The 19,952-nt window shown below is 37.8% G+C and overlaps 1 protein-coding gene across 1 annotated transcript in view; it reads left to right on the forward strand.

Annotated features, from left to right (window-relative positions):
• Positions 1-19,952, forward strand: part of LOC111141643 (cilia and flagella associated protein 61) — a 280,919-nt gene that overhangs the window by 46,277 nt on the left and 214,690 nt on the right. The window lies entirely within an intron of this gene.

Here is a 19,952-nt window from a genome sequence, read left to right on the forward strand (position 1 = left end):
CTTAACCAACTGAGCCACCCAGGCATCCCTTTACTCTGTGTCTTGAGCAGACTTAGTGCTCATTAAATGTTGACCATCATTGTTAGTGATAGTTACTTGTTGGCAATTGGCCTTTCACCTGTTTGAGCTTTCTGAGGTTAAAATCAGGGCATTTGGAATTGCTCTGCTTTCTCATGTCTGAAGGATGATGTCAAGATTGTTCAAAAATAGGAAGAGGATCACACTAGGCACTGGCAAAGCACTTGTCAGTATAAGCAATGGCAGGTGTCTATCTGGCTTATCTTATGCCCTCAGTGCGAAACCACGTGCATAGATGTACACATCTGAATGTTCACACTTTTTACAGAGAACATACAGAGCCACAGATGGAGAGGTGTTTCCTTTCTGTACTGATGACCACAGTCTTGCTAAAAGAAAGGTTTGAAGTCATTATTTTTTAAGAGTGAAAGCTGGCTTGCCATGAGTCTCAGTGAAGAGATACTGGAGTGTTCTAAAGAACCTTTCAGGGATGCCTGGGTGGCTCAGTTGGTTAAGCGGCTGCCTTCGGCTCAGGTCATGGGATCGAGTCCCACATAGGGCTCCTTGCTCGGCAGGGAGCCTGCTTCTCCCTCTGCCTACCACTCTTCCTGCCTGTGCTCGTGCTCTCTCTCTCTCCCTCTCTCTAACAAATAAATAAATTTTTAAAAAATCTTAAAAAAAAAAAAGAGCCTTTCAGTATGACACAATCCTGAACCATAAGTTATCTTTGTCACTTTCGAGTGCATAGATTCTTCTTGAAGGCAGCATTCTATAGGTTTTATGGCTCAATTTTTTCATGCATAAAATGGAGATGAAAATAGCATCTAACCCAAAAAGTTGTTGGGAAGACTAACTGTTAGAATCTACGTGATGTGCTCAGCTCAGTGCCAAGCACAGGGTAAGGCCTCAAAAAATTTGTTTGTATCTCTGCCTGTGACTATGGTTATAAAAAAGCAAGTTGAAAAGTTAAAGTTCTTTCCAGTGTGTTTCTGAGTGACCTTGAGACTACTATGTTCCATACATAGAACGAATGGAAAATTCCAATCTTAGAAACTATAATGGAGAAACAAAGTTCAAAATTGAGGCTGAACCCTGGACTTTAAAACACACACTTTACAGCCCAGATATGGGAGCTGAAGGAAGTCCTACCTCTCTCTACCACCTTTAATATTTTTACTTAAAATTCCTTTTCTAGGACAAAATGGGAAGTAAAGGAAATAGGAAAGCTCTGGTTATCTTCTGTGCCTTGTTTATTTTTGAAAATCCAGCTTTATGTTCACTGATACAAGATGTTTATGAAATTGTCATCAGGGAGCACTATTATAGGCTTCCAAATAACTCAGGGATGGATTCACAAATCATCAACAGCTTATTATATCTAAGAAAAGAGTCATCAACACATTTTGCTGCCATCTTCCTTCAACAACAACAAAGAATGAGACTCCAGAGAAAATTCTAAATGTGCTATTATCTACTGTTCATTGTTTTTCTGATGAAAGTCTCAAGTTAAAAAAAATATAATTTCTCTAAAATATGAACTAAAATTCTTGTTTCAAATGAGCATACATCATTGAGCTTTATACCTTGTATTTTGTTTAGCACTTTCTACTTTCAAAGGATTGTTGTATATGTTATCTCATTTTGTCATCATAACTTGATACAGGAGACTAGGACAGGTGACATTGTTTCTCTTTTATACCCATCCAAGCTCATGCAAGGTTTTCAAGCTCATCAGGGGTGGACAGATCTGGAGCCCAGCCCCAGCCCTCTCTGCTTGGCAAGGTGACTTTTTATCTTGGATGGCTTTGTAAACTCCAGTGGTTTATATCGGATACTTGATGAGCTTTCTTCACGTCAATAAGTTGTGTAATGAGTTAGCACTTTAAGGAGTTCTCAGTGGCCCACCCATTTCCTTCAAGCTTTTGTGTACGTGTACGTGTGCGTGTGTGTGCGCGCGCGCGTGCATGCACACCCTCTGGACAACTTCCATGTGCTGGAATCTTCACCTCTGTGTCTGTGGGATTTGCCAGAACTGTGGAAGGCCTCTCTGCCCCATGCAAGAGGAAGGCTGGAAGGGCCAGGAAATTAACACTCCATGACCAGCCTCTGCTTCCCTGACTTATGTCCTTGTCCCCCTATGCCTCTTTCTCAATCAACTCCCAAATAAATGGTTGTACTGGAATCCTTGACTCAAGGTCTACTCAAGACTAGACACTGCCTGTCTAATCTTTTCCCATCAGCTGCGACAACATTTATTTTTACACACCTGTTAGGAGTCCAGGTATAAATACCCCAGCTCCCTCACTTCTTAGGTGGGATAATTCTGTGACATTAGTTTTGTACTGTCTCCCAGAGTTCCTTCTTCCCTCTATGGGGTTGGGTTCCAGCTATTCCAGTGGTAATCTGTGTAATGACACATTGCTTACCAGCTGCCTTTTCTCCCCTTTCTCTCTTCCTCACCCACCTACTGATGCTTCCTGGAATCACCTCCCAAATAAACCACTTGTTCTCAGATCCTTGGCTCAAGGTCTACACTTTCCCCACCAGCTGTGAAACTTGCAACATCACCCTTCTGAGCAGATTAATGTCAAGGCTCAACACTCTTAAGCCAATACAGTGGCCCTCCCTCTTTAGCTACTTACCCACATTCTAATCAGCCTACTAGCTATTTGTTATTTCAGCCATATCACAAGTTTTCATTGGATTTGAAAAGTTTAACCACGCACCTTTAATTTGCATTTTACTTCCATTTTTCAGCCACTCATTTTGCATATATAACCTTTTGCACACACTCATAAACTTTAGTTTTTATCTACTAAACCTTGGAACTAAATTGGGACCAACAGAAACAAAGTCTGAGGTGGCAGATTTTGTCCCAATATAAAGAAACTCTAGTAAAAGTCTATTTACTTATTTTTTTGTGTGTAGTGAAAAGCCTAGTTTAGAAGTAGCAGTTTCTCCCAATTTTGGAAGAATTCATTAAGAAAGAGTCATAGATGCTTAGGAAAGATTTTCTTGTTGTGTGGGAGATTGTACTAAATGATATTTAAGATCCCCTAAGATGCTAAGACTGTGAAAACTCAGTAAACATACATTAGGATATTGCATATGCCTGGTAGTTTATGTGCATTTTCTTCCAATAACAATAAAATGGCTCAAAACGGTATTATTTTTCCAGTTGGCCCCACTGCTGGCCCTGCCCAGTGTTTGAAAATCACGCTGTGTCTTTTATCTGCTGCATCATCACACTAAAGACTTTGGAATCAGAATCGAGCTGGCAAATTTTTTGGTAGTGCATAAGGCAAAATAGGGCACAGCCTGCATTTCTGTAGCTGTATTGGCATTGCCACATTTACTGGTTAAAAAAAAAAAAGCCAAGAGCAACTTTTGTTTGTCATGCCGGCTGGTGTGACCTGGGGAGCAGAAGTCTCAGGCTCAGATCTGTGAATGTCATTATGTACGCAGGGTCCACTGTGCAGCATCTCTGTGGTACTGATGTGCCCTTGGCAGGGAGAAACTTGGTTCTATATAACAGAGTTGTGGGCTTTCAAAAGAAGAATCAGTGTAGCTCTTTGTAACCAAACCACTCAGAAAAAGTGTTCCTTACTGTATATTTAAAAGGCCCTTCAAATGTGATTTTCTTAATGTATCCATATAAAACATAGCAATGTTGCCTTTTAAATTTTAAAATTAAATTTAAATTAAATTTAAATTTAAATTTAAAAAAATTACTTTTCATCAGGACATGTTTATGTCTTATTTAAATTTCTTTGGACTTCCGTTTTACCTCCAATTCTCTCTGTAGGAGGAAGAAACATCTGAAACCAGTTTGCAGTGCCAGAGTTAAAAAACAATAGCTAAATCAAATCTTATTGTGTCTCAAAAAGCCTTTTAGCTTTTCTTCCTAAGGTTCCATTTTATATGCCTGGGTTGCCTTCTGTTTCACTTTATTTATTTATTTATTTATTAACATGGGTACCAAATATGGATGAAACACTTGTGTTTACAGCATAGTAGTATTTCGCCAAAATATTTGTATCATGTCTCTCAGAACACTATTTTAACACCCAATACATTCTGTAGTTATTAAGTGACCCACTTAATTTGCTGGGGCTGCCCTAACAAAATACCAGCTTAAAGAATAGAAATTAATTTTCTCACAGTTCTGGAGGCTTAAAGTCCAAGATCAAGGTGTAGGCAAGATCAGTTTCTCCTGAGGCCTCTCCTCTTGGCTTGTCGATGCTGTGTCTTTTCCCCGTGTCTCTCACATGGTCTTCTCTTTTTCCCTGTTTGTATCCTAATCTTCTTATAAGGACTCCAGTAATATTGGAGGAGGCCCACTCATATGACCTCATTTTACTTGAATTATCTTTTTAAAGACACTATCTCCTGGGGTGCCTGGGTGGCTCAGTGGGTTAAGCCTCAGCCTTCTGCACAGGTCATGATCTCAGGGTCCTGGGATCGAGCCTCACATTGGGCTCTCTGCTCAGTGGGAAGCCTGCTTCCCCCTCTCTCTCTGCCTGCCTCTCTGCCTACTTGTGATCTCTGTTTGTCAAATAAATAAATAAAATCTTGAAAAGATACTATCTCCAAATATAGTCACTTTTTGAGGTGCTGGGGGTGAGAACTTCAATACATGAATTTTGTGGGGACATGATTCAGCCATAACACTTAGGGTCGTGTGTTAACCATATCCTGGAGCCCTGTGGACAAGACTACAAGGTCATGGTAGTTATGCAGATAGTGGCAAGAAAGTCCGCTCTACGTGATGCTCATACAAAGCCTGAGACACCAACTCATATTTATCACAATCTGAATGTTATCTTTTTGTAGCCACTAAATTTGTTTTTGGTTTATGAAGGTAACAAAATTGTATTCTTTCAAAGCTTTAGCCACTCTTGCCAACTTTGCTTTTCTAGAATTAACCGTGTGAGTTCTGATGCTTTGCTAGAAATTGTTGATAAAACAATTATATAATACCAGACCTATGCCCAGCTTGTGTGATTATCTCCAGGGTTGACAGCATGAACTCTTACAGGGGTTTTTAAGGTGGAGCCTTTGGACTGGTAACCTACCAGGAAGATGATGAGACTTGAAACCCAGTTTTGTCGTCAGGGACACTGCCTCAAAAGTCTTGGTGAGCCTTTTAGTATCAGTTGATCCTTCAACAACATGGTGGTTAGGGTCTCTGTGTGCCCTCTCCCCACCCCAATCCCCCAACCCCTGGGAAAACTTTTGACTCTCCAGAAACTTAGCTCCTAATAGACTACTATTGACCAGAAGTCTTCCAGATAACATATAAATAGTCAATTAATACATATTTTGTATGTTGTATATATTATCTACTATATTCGTACAGTGAAGTAAGCTAGAGAAAAGAAAGTATTATTAAAATTGTAAGGAAGAGAAAATGCATTTACAGCACTGTACCATATTTATATACATATTTTAAAAATCCGTGTGTACCTGGACCCGCACAGTTCACACCCCTGTTCAAGGATCAGCTGTATTAAACAAAATCTCTTGCTGATTTTTCCATCTTAATTCAAGTACTGATTTCTGCGTCCTTTCGAATGCTTTTAAAAACAGCAGCAACAAATGATGGCACCCAGGTAAGAATGTTATTTTGCAGAGAGCAAGGTGACTGGGGACCATATTCATATTCTACTGTTCAACACTAGGAAGGACTTGTGTTATGACTGGTGTGCTTGCTACCATTCATTTCACCATGGTAGAAATACAAACACATTTTTATATAGGGCCCCGAGGTCTTTGAAAGAAAAGTGTCTTTATTTATGTTCGTTATGATCATTATGTGCTGGGATTATTTTCTCAGTAGGTGATGTCTGTTTTGCCCATATTTATGATGCAGGGGAGAAGGCATTTAATGAATTTCGAGAGTGTATTTGCCTGTAAAACACATCTCTCTTAGTATATTCACATGTAAATAGCCCTTTCATTTGTTCTCTTTGGTGACCTTTCTTCTTTGGGGGGTAGATCACAGTTTGTTGTTGTTTGCCATTTCCAAATGGGAGGATGAATGATAATAATGAAAGATTATGCAAAAAATCCACGTTTAAAATAATGTTGATATGCCACTTGTGTTGCAGGATAATTATAGTAATTTGGCTATTACTCTATATGGAGTCAGGAGTTAGTTGCTAGAAAACACGGTGATAGGGGTGATTCAGGGGTATTTTCATCCCAACAGGCTGTTTGATCCTGCTGACTTTTCTCTTGAAAATCAATTGCTTGTGGTGAATACTCTGAATTCCCCCTTGATTAAATCGGCTGCCGGTGGGCTGCACCCATTTGCACCGGGGTCAGTGTGAGCTCTGTGTCTGTTTACACAGGGTTTTTGACAACTCTTAAAGTATCATGGACCAAATTTAATCTAAGCAAAGCAGCTAAGGAAGCAATTACTAAAAATCACAGTCTTTGCAGATGACAACAAAGGAAAATATACTAATTCTAAGCCCAACATGAAGCCAGTTATTTTGCTACTGGGTTGCAAACCTTTCTCCACTGCATAGTGCTCTGGCTTTTGGTATTTTCAGTCTTCAAGCATAACTAGCTCAGTGGAAGACCTGGGACAGTTGCCTTGGAAGCTGGCTCTGACTTCAGGTTTGTTTTTGACAACGTTCCCTTCCCACCTCCAAGTTATGAATATATTCAGATTTTCTATTTACTTATTTTTGAATCAGCTTTAGGAGATTAGATTTTTCTAAGAAAGCATCACTTCATATAAGAAGATTTAAAAATTATTAGAATAAGTTATGTGTGTGTGTGTGTGTGTGTGTGTGTGTGTGTGTGTGTTTTCTCCAGTGTGTATGTACATGTGATGTAGGAAAGACCTAAAGACCTTACATGTGATGTTTGAAGCCTACGGCCAAGAAAGAATTCTTGAGACGTCTTTGATGCAAAAAGGTAATTTAATTAAAGCACGAGGACAGGACCTGTGGGTAGAAAGAGCTGCAGTGGGGTCATGAGGGGTGGTGGTTATATACCTACAAGTTGGGAGGGGGTTTAGGGATAGTGAAAGGCCCTGAGGAATTTTGGAAAACAAGGTCTTAGGACCTTGAGGGGAGTTAGCTATTGTTGGGAAAAGGTCATTTATTACTGTCTAATAAAACCTTGATCATGAGACCTTAATCATTAAGACCTTAATCATGAGATGTTTATCGGTGGGCCGTATGCTTGGGGGATGATTGCCAACATGTATCTTGTGGGGGGCTTAGAGATAAACGAAATTCCTAAAGGAACTTTTATATGCTAAAGTAGACTTACAGGATCCTAGGGGAAGAGGGGCTCAGGCTAAGATTGCCTTTGCCCTTACCAAAGCATTAACACCGAGGCAATTGAGTCGCTGGAGGAATGTCCCTCTGCCTGTTTAAAGGACTTGTCAGTGGGCTCTAAGTAGTAAAGAAATTTCATAATTTTTTCTTCTGCTTTTGTTTCCCACATTGCAGACATATATATATACACACACATGTATACATATGTATGTTTGCCAGACATATATATGTACACATGCATACTATTAAAATTATTAAATAAAAGTTTATTTAACACTTCATGAAGTGGATCATATTCTTTTGGAGAACTATAAAATGGGGCAGTAGCTTTTATAGAATAAAGAATAAAGAACAAGGAAAAAGGAAAACAAAATATATCTGATGGGCTGGGATGGACCATACAGCCTTGTTTGGGGTAAGAAAACCTAGAGTTGGTTTGGCTTTTGGGGATTGACTTACTGGATATACTTCCTTTTTGGTCAAGTGGAACACTTTAGGGACAAGAAGATTATATAAGTTTCAGTTTGCTGATGGGGCACCCCAGGCATGAGTGTAAATGTATATGTGTGTATGTGTATATATATATATATATATACACATACACAAATATTCTATATTATATATAATTAATATAATTATTAAGTTATAAATAACATATATTTACTTGGTTTTCAGTTTCTATTTATATATGTCTAACTCCATGTGGAAAAAGACTTTTGATTTCAATCTTGAAATAGTTTAGAGAAAAGAGAAACATAAACAAATCACAAAGCAAACTATGAAAAAAAAATTTATCATAGGTGTGAGAAAATATTCAGCTTTCCTAAAACTGAAATGCACATAAAAACCAGAGATCTTTTTCTCCCCCTTTTTTGCATGCTAAGTTATAAGTATGTATTATAATTAAGATACTTCCTCCGGGGCAAGGAGCTTGTCATCTAGCACTTCAGATTTCTGACAGATAGAAAGCTTGGCTGATAGAATACTCTGGAATACAGGGTAGAAATGGTTTCTGGGGGCACCTGGGTGGCTCAGTGGGTTAAGCCTCTGCCTTCGGCTCAGGTCATGATCTCAGGGTTCTGGGATCGAGTCCCACATCAGGCTCTCTGCTCAGTGAGGAGCCTGCTTCCTTCTCTCTCTCTGCCTGCCTCTCTGCCTACTTGTGATCTCTCTCTCTCTCTCTCTGTCAAATAAATAAATAAAATCTTTAAAAAAAAAAAAGAAAGAAATGGTTTCTGTTCTTTGATTTCAGCTGTAGCAAGTCTGAGGAAAGAATCCTCAGTCTGTAAAGAGATACACATTCAGGACTATTTACTAAGCTTAATCAGAATACTAAAAATGGATAAACAAATATCCAAATAAATAAGCAAATAAGTTTGTAGAACCCCAAATCTCCCACAGGAGAGGGATGGCTAAACTTGTGGGTAGCCACAGGAAGGCTGTACAGCAGCCTTTTAAAAGGTTACAAAGAGTGAAGGGAAATGATATAATCTCATGTGAAAAAAAATCAATGCAAAATGAATTGAAATCTGAATTAAACCGCCTAAGAAACACATGCTATGAAGAGCCCTGGGAGAGAAGGAATTAAAATGACAAAATTAACTGAGTCACAGAAATTAAGTCAAGGGCAATGCTTTTATTTCCTCCATTTTTTAAAATGTGAAAACAATCTTAAATTTACATAAAAGTTGCCCCTACTTTTTTCCTTCTAAACCATCTGAAAATAAGATGCTGACATCCTGCTTAGTCATTTGTGAATACTTCAGTGTGTGTTTCCTACAGAGGGACAGTCTCCTTTATAGCCCCAAACATCCATCAAGATCAAAGAATTAACTTGAACATGTTACTCCCAACTAATCCACAGTCCACAAACCTTACTCAAATTCCCGCATTTGTCCCAGTAACGTCATCCTTCTTGGCAGAAAGATCCAGTCCAGAATGACAAACTACACTGAGTTGCTCTGTTATCTTTCATTTTGGAACTGTTCCTCTGAATTACCTCTAATATGATGCCCTAAATACTTTTGAAGATGAATAGGCCCCTGCTTCTGTAGATTGTACTTGAATCTGTGTGTGTCTGCTGTCCCGATGAGATTCAAGTTGTGCTGAATCCCGATGAGATTCAAGTTGTGCACACCTGGGAAGACTATCACAGAAGCGACTGGGTTCTCACTGGTATTACAGACTTTTGGTCTGTCCCATTACTAATGGTGTGTGGTCGCTTTGATCAATTGATTGAAGTGGCTCTTGTAGGTGAAGAATTAAAATTGTTTTAGCTTTTTCTAGCTGGTACAGAGACCTATAATAATTTCGCCATTCCTGATCTCTATATTGATTCTGCCCTAATTCACATTTGGAATTAGCAGCTTTTGCTGATGCTATTTTAGCCCTCTCATGGAATCTCAGCCCAGCATCCCAGCACAGGCACTTGCTGCTGCCGCAGATGTCTCCTGGGGTAGGTAATGATCTCGGTGTCCCAGTGAGTCAGTCCCTGTGTGAAGCATCTGTGTCTAGCCTCCAATACTGGTTGCTGTGTGGTCCATTGCAGGGAAATTGTTCTTGACTCTGCTTGTAGCCAAAATAGGCTTCACCCTAGTGGGCACTACTGTCACCTCTAACTAGGGACAGTGAGGACATTGATAAATTTCTAGGAGCATCATATAATCCCAGAAATATTTACGCTAATAACATTTACCCACACAAATATAACCTAAGGAAAGTTAGACATCTCTTCTTATTTGACAGCACTTTTTATTATTATGCTATTCAATGTATCTAATTAATTTCTGATATCTCTCACTTTGCAAGGAAAAGAACAAGTCCCTTGAGATTTTCCAGGAACCCTCTGGGAAGTCAGTTAAGGATCAAGATTTTACTCAGGATCCGATTTTGGGAAGGCTTAATGCCAAAAGTTGTCAAATATCTTAAGAGGTTTGAACTCCTGATTTTATAGGATCACAGGTTGCTGTGAAAAAATACTGAATTACTGGGATACCTTGGGTCAGTTGGTTAAGTGTCGGCATTGTGCTCAAGTCCTGATCCCACAGTCCTGGGAGTGAGCCCTAAGTCAGACTCCCTCCTCAGTGGGAAATCTGTTTCTCCCTCTCCCTGCAACCTCTGGTTTGTGTTCTCTCTTGCTCTCTCTCAAATAAATAAATAAATAAGATCTTTAAAAAATACTTAATTACCTATTTAAGCAAAGTAACCACAAATAACTCAGAAGTAACTACAGGAAGTAACATAGTTATAACAAACAAACAAACAAACTTGCCTTAAGACATTTTAAAACCAGTTTATCCATGGGGCACCTGGCTGGCTCAGTCTGTGGAAGGTGAATCTCTTGATCTTGGGGTTGTGAGTTTGAGTCCCATGTTGGGTGTAGGGATTATCCAAAAAAATAAAATCTTTAAAAAATTTTTAAAAACCCAGTTTATCTGATTTCTCACATAAACTTGCAAGTCAGCTCAAGAATAATAATTTTAAAGATTTTTAAAAACAATTTATTTGACAGAGAGAAAAAACACAAGCAGGGGGAGTGGCAGGCAGAGGCAGAGGGAGAGGGGGAAGCATGCTCCTCACGGAGCAGGGAGCCTAATGTGATATAGGGCTCCATCCCAGGACCCTGGGATCATGACCTGAGCCTAAGGAGACACTTAGCTGATTGAGCCACCCAGGCACCCCCAAAATAATAATTTGAGATCTTGAATGAGATTGCTTTAAATCTATAGATTGGTGTGTGTGTGGGGGGAATTTGACATCTTTACAATGTAGTAAGATAACTAATCTATGAACATAGTATATTCCTCAATTTATTTCTATCCTCTTTTCACAAGGTTTTATACTTTCTGCAACATATGCTTTTCACATCTGTTGTTAGATTCATTCCTAGGTATTTAATATTTTCACACTTTTGGAAATTTTATCTTTAAATTTTTTGTTTTCAAATTGTTCATTGCTACTACATAGAAATGCAGTTTGTTTTGGATATTGACTTTATATCCAACAATCTTTCTACACTGATTTATTAATTCTGTGAATTTATCTGCAGATTCTTTTGGATTTTTCTTTTTGTATAATTTAAGTTTTTAGTTCTTATTTTCCAATCCTTATTCTTTTTATTTCTTTTTCAGGCACTGATTAATACCTTGAATAGAAATGGTGTTAGCAGGCATCCTTTTGTTGTTCTTGATATGAAATGGAAAGCTCTGAATACATTACCATTAAGGATGGCTTTGTGAATACTCATTATCAGATTAAGAAAGTTTCTGTATTTATGGTTTGCTAAGAAATTTATCAAGAATGGTTGCTGTTGTTTTTTTAATTGAACTGAATTCTATAAAATACTTTTTTTCTATATTTGCTGAGTTGATCATATGATTCTTCATTCTGGTTAATGGGGTAAATTACATTGATTAATTTTTTATGTTAACTATTTTGTTAGTAATAGACTTCTTATTCTTTTTACGAAGTGCTGGATTCTTTGCTAATGTTTTATTGAGGATTTTTGCAGCTATGTTTCATGAGCGAGAGTGGTCTGTAACTTTCAGTTCATGAGATGTCCTTGCCAGACTTTGAAAATGAGACTCTTTTGACCTCATAAAACAATTTGAGGAGTATTCTTCCTTCTTCTATTTTTGGAAGTTTATGCAAGCTAGAGGTATTTATTCTTTAAATGTTTTATAGGATTTGCCAGGGAAGCTGTCTAAACCTGGTGGGCTTTTGGGGGGAAGGTTTTTTTTTATTGCAGTTTCAATTTTTTGAATTGTTGTAGAACTTCTTTGTCTGTTTGGTAGTTTGTAATTTTTTTTATCAGAACTTGTACATTTCTTTTACATTTTCAAATACAGTAGGATAACACTGAAGCCATTCTTCATTTTTTTTTCCTATTACACTTTTACTATTCATAAGCTCTGTAGTGACACTGCCTTTTTCAAAATTTCTGACCTTGATTATGTGTTCTCCTGTCTAAAACAGTCTTGCTAGTGGTTTGTCAATTTTATTAGTCTATCCAAAGAACAAATTATTAGCTTGTTTGGTCCTCCCTATTTTGTGTTTGTTACTTATTTTATTTCTGCTCTTTTCTTCGTTTCTTCCTTTTTATTTTTGGTCTTATTTTGATGTTTCTTTTCCTCTCTCTTAAGATGGAGCCTTAACTCATTGAGTTTCAGGGGTTTTTTTCTTTTCTTTTTTTCTTTTCTTTTCTTATGTGAGTGTATAAATTATAAACATTCTTCTCTGCTTGGATTTAGCTGCAGCTCACAAGTTATGTACTGTATTCATTATCAATATTTTTGAAATTTCACTTTATTTTACTCTCTGGCCAATTTGTTTAAGAGAATTATTTATTCTCAAGCATGTGGGGATATCTTTTATCTTTCTATTTAATTTTATTGTGGTAAGAACACTTAACATGAGAACTGCCTTCTTAAGTTTTTTAAGTATACTGTACAGTTTTGTTAACTACAGGCACGGTATTGTTCAGCAGATGTCTAACACGTATTCATTTTGTAGAACTGAAACTTTATACCTGTTGGATAGCAGCTCCCCATGATCCCCTTCTCCCAGCTCTGAGCTACCACCATTCTGCTCTGTGCTTCTATGAGTGACTATTGTAGATACCTCCTATAAGTACAGTCACATAGTATTTGTCCTTGAGTGACTGCCTTATTTCATTTAGGAAAATGTGTTCTAGGTTTATCCATATTGTTACATATTACAAGATTTCCTTCTTTTTCAAGGTTGAATAATATTTCGGTGTGTGTGTGTGTGTGTGTGTGTGTGTGTGTGTGTGGCACCTTTTCTTTATCTATTTGAGATGTTCCAGTTATCTTTTTATTACTGCATGTTAGCTTAATTGCATTGAAGTTAGAGAACCTAACCTGTGTGATTTTAATCCTTTAAACTTTGTCGAACATATGGTCAAGTTTTGAAAACATTCCTTGAGTCCATGAAAAGAGTATATATCCTACAGTTCTTAGGTGCAGGGTTTTTCATAAATTAGTCACATGTGATAATGAAGTCCAATATTTTATCCTTATTGATGGCATCACTTATTTGATCAATTAATGAGAAATGTGTTAAAATCTCCTGCTTTGATTGTGGATGTACTGATTTCTACTCATAGCCTATCATTTTTCATTATATATTTTGAATCTGTGTTATTAGGCATATAATTTTTAAATCATTATGTCTTCTTTGGACTTTAAAAAAAATCAGTTATGAAGTATCCTCTTCATCTTTAGTGATTTTTTTTGCCTTAAAGTCTACTTTTTCTGATTTTAATATGGCCATACCTACTTTCTTTGATTCATATTTGCATACCTTATCTTTTTCCATTCTTTTATTTTCATTCTTCCTATTTCCTTATATTTTAGGTGTATAAACAGCATAGAGTTTAATTGTTGGTTTTAATCCAGAGTGACAACTGCTGTCTTTTAATTAGAATATTTAATTAGAACATTCATATTTAATGTCCTTATGGGTTTATATCTACCACCTTACTTTATAGATGTCTCCTATGTTTTTATGTTTCATTACTGGCATTATTTGTTTGTGTCTTTTCCTTTATTAATCTCACCAGTGTCAATTTAATCAGTATTTTTAAAGAACCAGACTTAGGATTTGGTTGACTTTCTCTGTTATCTTTTGTGATTACATCAGTAATCCATTACCACAATAGTGCTACCAGCAAACAGCCACAAAACCACAGTGGCCTGCCACAATAAGCATGTTTTGCTGATAAAGCTGGGTTCAGTTAGGCAGCTCTCCTGATCTTAGCTGGGTCTTCTCACATGTCTTGGGGTCGGTTGCCTTTTGGCTGATTTAGCCTAGCCCTGACTCTGCTCCATGTGCCTCTCATCCTTTTAGTAGGCTAGATTAGGCACGTTCTTATGGTGACCACAAAGGTGCAGGAGACCAAATAGAAACACACATGGCCTCTTGAGGTCTAGGCTTTGAACTAACATATGTTGTTTATCTAAAGGAGGTCACATGGCTGAGCCCAGAATCAGAAAGATAGGATACTACATAGCAAAGGGCCTACATCCAGGGAGCATGAAAAATCAGCATCATCAGTTCAACTCTTGTTCACACAAAAAAAGGGATAATGCTGATGATTTTTATCATGGCCTTTCTCCTGTCTAATTGGAGACACAAACTCCAATTTAGCCTGGAGAAGGCTAAAACCTATAGTCTCCTCTCAAAACAGTGATATGGGAATTACCAGGGCACGAAGCTCAAGTTGATCATACTGTATAGCTTGGAGTCTGCACTGCAATCCAGTGGGGAGGAGTTTCCTTGAAAAACAAGAAAAAAGCCCTTTATCCTCCTTTCATGCAGCCTGCCTAGTGTTTTCCTTTGTATCATTGTGAACTTTATCATCAGCCTTTTGCTGTTCATTCCGCCATTCAGTAAATACTGAATACTTCCCATATACCAGATTTTAGGAGTCTAGTCTAGTACTGGTGAGTCTAGTACTGCGAAATGGCAGTATAAATAAGCAAGACAAATTAATTTACAATAAGAGAAGTGTTTTGAAGGCTAGAAAATTGTGGTGGGACCACAGCAGAATTATACATAAGTCATCTTGAGAGCATCAGCTTAGAATTCACAGGAAAAAAAGCTTTTGAGTCAAAACTTCAAAAACAAATTGGGTCTTTCTAGGTGAATAAGCAGAAAGATTTTCCTAACAGAGGGAACAAAATGTGCAAAATAAGGAGGTTTTAGAAACCATCGCTTATTAAAGGAAAGTACAACTTCAGGGTTGCTAGAGCATGAAGTGAGGGATTGACAAGAGATGAAGCAGGACAGGAGATTGGGGTGATATAATCAAGATTTCATGCCTTGCAAAATAGTTTAGATTAATCTATTCACAACATAATGGATGGTGTTCTATTGGGAATCTTTAATTAGAAAGGGAGGCATGATCAACTTCTAGTTCACAGGAAGACTTTCCAATGGCCACTACAGTGTCCAGGAAAGAGGTGAGGAGGGACTGAATCAAAAAAAGAGATTATGGAGGAATCTGAGAGATATTTTGGAGAATTAATGGAATTTTGTGTTTTACTGCATATAGAGAAAAGGAGGTTTATGGAAAAGGGAAAAATCAAGGATGACTGCAAAAATGAGGGGGATAGTAGAACCATTTTGCAAAGTGGGAAAAATAAGAGTGAATGAATTATATGGGGAGATGCTGTGTATTTGGATGAGTTGAGTTTTATCTTCCTAATAAGCATTTGAATGGATACACAGCACTCCTTCAGGGACAGGTGCCTTTTGAGGTAGACTGAAACATTACCTCTCAAAAGAGGTCCACATTCTAATCCCTGGAACCTATAAATATTACCTTAGTTCTGGAAAAAGGGTATTTGTGGGTATGATAAAGGATCTCTAGATGAGATTATCCTGGGTTATCAAAGGGACCCTACATGCCATCAAAAGTGTCCTTATGAGAGAGAGACAGAGGAAGGTAATGCAGACGGGAGGAGGCTGTAACCACTAAGAGGTTGGAGTGATGGCCATCTGGCAAGGACTGCTGGCAGTTACCATAAGCTGGAAGAGAGAGAAACAGCCTCTTTCCTAGAGCTTCTGGAAGTAGTGTGTCCCTGCCAACACCTTGATTTCTGCTCAGGGTTACTGATTTTGGACTCTGGCTTCCTGAACCATGAGAGAATACACTTCTATCATTAAGCCACCAAGTGAGTGGTAATTTGTGACAGCAGCCCCAGCAAAGTAACACAATTGCAAAGACCACAGGTCCAGAGAAAAACCAAGGAAGGAAAACATACCAAGAAATAAGGATGTCTTCACTCTTCAGCAGAACTCCTAGTAAGAGTTGTCTGCTCATTATTTCCATTCTCTTTTATTGTCTCAAGGCTACTTCTTAGCCTTCAGGTCTCAAACTAAATGTTTGGAAAGAATTCAACCACTCAATCTAAAGCAGATCCTGGGATACTTTCTTTTCTTTTCTTTTCTTTTTTTTTTTTTTTTTAGATTTTTATTTATTTATTTGACAGAGATCACAAGTAGGCAGAGAGGCAGGCAGAGAGAGAGAGGGGGAAGCAGGCTCCCCACCGAGCAGGGAGCCTGATGCAAGGCTCAATCCCAGGACCTGGAGATAATGACCTGAGCTGAAGGCAGAGGCTTAACCCACTGAACCACACGGGTGCCCTAGATCCTGGGATATTTTCTATATGCCATCTATCATAACTTAGTATTTTCTTGTTCATTTACTCACTTGCTTTTGTAGTGCAAGATCATCTTATTCATTGCTGAAATCCCTAGAATGTTAATGTCTAACAGATGGTAGGTGTGAAATATAAATTTTTAAATGAATGAATGAATAAACGAGCACTCACTGTGCTTTGTTCATATGTCTGCTTTAGCACCTTTCACACTGTGAGATAGGGATGTGTGTGTGTGTGTGTACTCTGATCACTTGTGAGCGTAGAATAAGAGGGGCTACATCTTATTCATTATTTACTTTTGAGTATCTCAGAGTGCTTGCTGCTCATTGTTCTCCATTGAAGTTTAGTTGAATGAATGATTTAACTTGAACCTCTAGTCTTTCCCCTTCTTAAAATTGCATGACTTAAATTCATTCGGCAGGCTTTTAGAAATCATCCATGATATGCTAGTAATATACAAGAATGGCTATTTTGTAGTATTTTGGAGATAGACATTTTCACTTTTATAATTGGACATTTTAAAAATCTTGATTGCATTAGTAACACATGAAACTGTCCTCCTTTAAAAAATTAAAATAAGGGGGCGCCTGGGTGGCTCAGTGGGTTAAGCCGCTGCCTTCAGCTCAGGTCATGATCTCAGGGTCCTGGGATCGAGTCCCGCGTCGGGCTCTCTGCTCAGCAGGGAGCCTGCTTCCCTCTCTCTCTCTCTCTCTGCCTGCCTCTCCGTCTACTTGTGATCTCTCTGTGTCAAATAAATAAAATCTTTAAAAAATTAAAAAAAATTAAAATAAGGTCGTTAGAGTTGAGTTCCCATTGAACCATGTCTAACCTCTTCTCCCCAGAAATAGCCATTGTAATAACTTTAGTATGTGTCTACCCAGACCAATTGTTTATACTTTTATGTGAAGTCCATGTATTCATAGAAAAAACGCTACCATTTTGTGGTAGTGGTTTTTGTTGTTGTTGTTGTTAATATAATGGTGTCTTTGGGAATATGTGATGTTTTGAAATTTACTTCTTAACTCTTTGAGATTTAGTAATGTTGGCACGCTGAGATCTAGGACACTCCTTTTACCTTCTGGGCAGTATTCCACCATGTGGAATGTGTCACACTTGTCCTTAGATGGACATGAATGTTCTTTCTGTTATTTTCTTATTGTAAAAACTGCTGCAGTAAACATCCCAGTGCATGTCTCCTTGGACCCCTTGCAAGGTTTCCCCAGGCTCTGTTCCTGGAGTTGTTCTTGCTGGGCTTGGAAATACTCACATGTCACCATGGTTCTGGACAAACCAGTGATCTTCCTCCAGACCTTTTCCCAGCTCTCTCATACTCAGTGTCAGCATTTTAAGCTTCTGCCAGTATGATAGGTATGAAAGGAGATACCGTTTTAATTTTATTTCTCGAGTATTATTGAGGACGAGCACTTTTGTATGTTTATTGGTCATTTGCATTTCCTGGATATTCATTGCCTTTGCCTAATGGGTTATTTCTCCTTTCTGTAATTAGATTGTTAGTCTATTTTCTGTGTTGCCAATATTTTCTCCATGTATCTGATTTTTTAAAAATTTCTTTTTAGGGCACTTTTGACAGACTTTTTAGGTTTTGATGTGGTTGAATAGGTTTGTTAACTAATTGGATTTAAAATAAAAACTTTAAAAAACGTCTGGCACACACACAAGTAAATAAATAAAAATATTTTGCCTTTATGACTTCTGCCCTTTTTCAGATGAATTTTTAAGGAAAAATTTCTTCACCCTCAAGATCATAGAGGTAGTATCCTATAATTTCAACGTTAAAAAAAAAAAAAAACCTTTAGGCTGTTAACGTATTTGCAAGCGGTTTTTGTGTATTATATGAAACAGGGGCCCAAATTAATTTTATCCCATATGGTGAGCCAGCACTATTTTTTTATTTGTATGGTTTATTTTTTTTCCCCAATGTGAAATGCCACCTTTAACATGTATCAATAATTTTATAATTGTCTGGCTTTTTTCTGGATTCCGTTCTGTTTTATTATTTGAATAATCCCCGGTTCTAGTAACTATGGCTTTATGTCTTAATATTCATTAGGAAATTTGGTCCACTCTTTGTTCTTATTTCTTAAAATTCTGTTATTGACTATTTCTTAAAATGTCTTAAAAACCATTCCTCCATATTTATGCTTTTAGAATCAATTTATTTCATTTCACAAAAAGAAATCTTGTTGGGAGTTTTGACCTATATTGAAAATAAATGTTAAACCCCACCAGATTGTTTACTATTATTTATTCCTAAAACCATCAAAATGTATTCGTTAGCTTTTCCTGTGTATTGCTGCAATCAGATAGAGCAGGGCAGACCCAGGTCTTGTGGGGCCTGGAGTAGATACAATCTGAGAGCCCTCTTTAAGAAAACAAATGGAAAATTTCCAGACTTTTGACCTCCAGGACTGCAAGATAATAAATTTGTGTTGTTTTCTGTCAAAAAAACAAACAAACAAACAAACAAATGCAAAATTACGAATGCAATCATAGATGCTGTGTCTTGGGAGGAGCCTGTACTGGGGGGTGGGGGAGGTACCGAATCTCTAGCATTATTAGCATCATAGTAAACCCATGCCATGTAAGCAATCTCAAAAACAGGGAAAGTCCTAGCAAATGGTGCCTCTACCCCCAACTGGTTCGTAACTTCTCATCTATATAGGTGGTGTAAGGAATAAAATAACAATTAAATTTGCAGCCTCAGTCATGTTTTCAGTTGTGTGTTATATAATACCAGTGCCTTGACTTTTCCCTGGGATAGCACCTCACATTTAAGGATCTCAGCACACACTATGAACATTAACTAATTAAGCCTCACAAAACCCTAGAGATATGAGAAAGAAAGATACAGCATCACCTCGTCCAGTTCTGAAATGCAGCCGCCTCTGGGGACCAGCGTGGCAGCTGCTTACTAATAAACCGCAATAACCCCATGACCGTTTAGCCAAGACAATTAGCTGTTGCAGTTGGTAATTGTCTCATGAACATTAGACTGTCAAACAGTGACGTCAGCCGGATTATCCGTTCATTACCAATCAAATCCATTTCTTAAGGTCTCTTACTTTTTTAGTTAAGTTTGTCCTAATTATAAAAGAAATATATGCACAGCGAAGGTCTAGGGTTTTTCTTTTAGTTGCTTTTTTGGGTAGTTCTTCAAATTTAAGACAAAATAGGAAAATCTATGTTAAAAAAATAAAGCAGAACTTAAGAGTAGGGAGCTATTGGTAGGTTTTGGTTTTTTTTTTTTTAATTCAAAAAGTTTGCTATTGAGCAAAAACACATCAGTGATGGCAGGAGACAGAAGAGCACCTGCCTTCAAATGGTATATTGGCTGGACAGAGAGATGGGGGAAACGTCTGGGTGCTGGGAATGCTTTGGGTATTTATTTGAATGATCGGTACATGGGAGTAAATATATGTAGAAGTCCATGCAT

This window comes from Enhydra lutris, unplaced genomic scaffold (genome assembly GCF_002288905.1).
Source record: "Enhydra lutris kenyoni isolate GAN:26980312 unplaced genomic scaffold, ASM228890v2 scaffoldscaffold6, whole genome shotgun sequence".
NCBI classification, from domain to species: Eukaryota; Metazoa; Chordata; class Mammalia; order Carnivora; family Mustelidae; genus Enhydra; species Enhydra lutris.